A 2,500-nucleotide genomic window follows, 5' to 3' on the forward strand; every position below is an offset into this window, starting at 1 on the left:
TTAGACTCCCCTGAGTATGAAAAGTGAAACGAAAATCATTTTTGAGAAGAAAAAATTTTTGTATGGGAGGACCCCTGCTAGAACATTTTTACCAAGTGCGACCGTTTTACCCAGTGAGTCAAAAAAAAAATTTTTTTCACGGTGACTCAAAACTTCAATATTAGACTCCCCAGAGTATGAAAAGTGAAACGAAAATCATTTTTGAGAAGAAAAAATTTTTGTATGGGAGGGCCCCTGCTAGAACATTTTTACCAAGTGCGTCGATTTTGGGTCGCCGACACAAGCTCGGGTCAAAAATTTTTTTTTTTCTCGGTGTCTCAAAACATCAATTTTAGACTCCCCTGAGTATGAAAAGTGAAACGAAAATCATTTTTGAGAAGAAAAAATTTTTGTATGGGAGGGCCCCTGCTAGAACATATTTCCCAAGTGCGTCGATTTTGGGTCGCCGACACAAGCTCGGGTCAAAAAAATTTTTTTTTCACGGTGACTCAAAACATCAATTTTAGACTCCCCTGAGTATGAAAAGTGAAACGAAAATCATTTTTGAGAAGAAAAAATTTTTGTATGGGAGGGCCCCTGCTAGAACATATTTCCCAAGTGCGTCGATTTTGGGTCGCCGACACAAGCTCGGGTCAAAAAAATTTTTTTTTCACGGTGACTCAAAACATCAATTTTAGACTCCCCTGAGTATGAAAAGTGAAACGAAAATCATTTTTGAGAAGAAAAAATTTTTGTATGGGAGGGCCCCTGCTAGAACATATTTCCCAAGTGCGTCGATTTTGGGTCGCCGACACAAGCTCGGGTCAAAAAAATTTTTTTTTCTCGGTGACTCAAAACATCAATTTTAGACTCCCCTGAGTATGAAAAGTGAAACGAAAATCATTTTTGAGAAGAAAAAATTTTTGTATGGGAGGGCCCCTGCTAGAACATATTTCCCAAGTGCGTCGATTTTGGGTCGCCGACACAAGCTCGGGTCAAAAAAATTTTTTTTTCACGGTGACTCAAAACATCAATTTTAGACTCCCCTGAGTATGAAAAGTGAAACGAAAATCATTTTTGAGAAGAAAAAATTTTTGTATGGGAGGGCCCCTGCTAGAACATTTTTCCCAAGTGCGTCGATTTTTGGGTCGCCGACACAAGCTCGGGTCAAAAAAATTTTTTTTTCACGGTGACTCAAAACATCAATTTTAGACTCCCCTGAGTATGAAAAGTGAAACGAAAATCATTTTTGAGAAGAAAAAATTTTTGTATGGGAGGGCCCCTGCTAGAACATATTTCCCAAGTGCGTCGATTTTTGGGTCGCCGACACAAGCTCGGGTCAAAAAAATTTTTTTTTCTCGGTGACTCAAAACATCAATTTTAGACTCCCCTGAGTATGAAAAGTGAAACGAAAATCATTTTTGAGAAGAAAAAATTTTTGTATGGGAGGGCCCCTGCTAGAACATATTTCCCAAGTGCGTCGATTTTTGGGTCGCCGACACAAGCTCGGGTCAAAAAAATTTTTTTTTCTCGGTGACTCAAAACATCAATTTTAGACTCCCCTGAGTATGAAAAGTGAAACGAAAATCATTTTTGAGAAGAAAAAATTTTTGTATGGGAGGGCCCCTGCTAGAACATATTTCCCAAGTGCGTCGATTTTTGGGTCGCCGACACAAGCTCGGGTCAAAAAAATTTTTTTTTCTCGGTGACTCAAAACATCAATTTTAGACTCCCCTGAGTATGAAAAGTGAAACGAAAATCATTTTTGAGAAGAAAAAATTTTTGTATGGGAGGGCCCCTGCTAGAACATTTTTCCCAAGTGCGTCGATTTTGGGTCGCCGACACAAGCTCGGGTCAAAAAAATTTTTTTTTCTCGGTGACTCAAAACATCAATTTTAGACTCCCCTGAGTATGAAAAGTGAAACGAAAATCATTTTTGAGAAGAAAAAAATTTGTATGGGAGGGCCCCTGCTAGAACATTTTTCCCAAGTAAATTCGATTTTACCCGGTGAGTCAAAAAATTTTGAAAAAAATATTTTGCCAAAATCGTGTTCATTGCCTATTATAAGGGACCAGGTCAGCTCACACGCATTTTTGGAGACCATATGGAAAGTGCGTCTGGGATTGCGGAAATTAAGTTTAGAGTGTTAAATGATGGTTTCGCAATCCCGAAAGGCTCAAAATCCACCCTAAGGTCCCCTGGGTGAAATGTGGTTTCCAAGGTGTGAGCGCTATCGGTGATAGAGTTGGAATGTGATTTCCAGAGCGCAGGGCGACTGGGCTTAGAGCGAAAATCATAGACAAGGGTAAGTATTGGACTGAACGACTCGAAGCAAACGAAAATCATAGACAAGGGTAATGGACTGAACGACTCGAAGCAAACGAAAACCACACACAAGAGTAATGGACTGAACGAATCGAAGCAAACGAAAACCGCAAACAAGGGTAATGGACTGAACGAATCGAAGCAAACGAAAACCACAGACAAGAGTAATGGAGTGAACGAATCGAAGCAAACGAA

This window comes from Anopheles moucheti (genome assembly GCF_943734755.1).
Source record: "Anopheles moucheti chromosome X unlocalized genomic scaffold, idAnoMoucSN_F20_07 X_unloc_15, whole genome shotgun sequence".
Classification (NCBI taxonomy): Eukaryota; Metazoa; Arthropoda; class Insecta; order Diptera; family Culicidae; genus Anopheles; species Anopheles moucheti.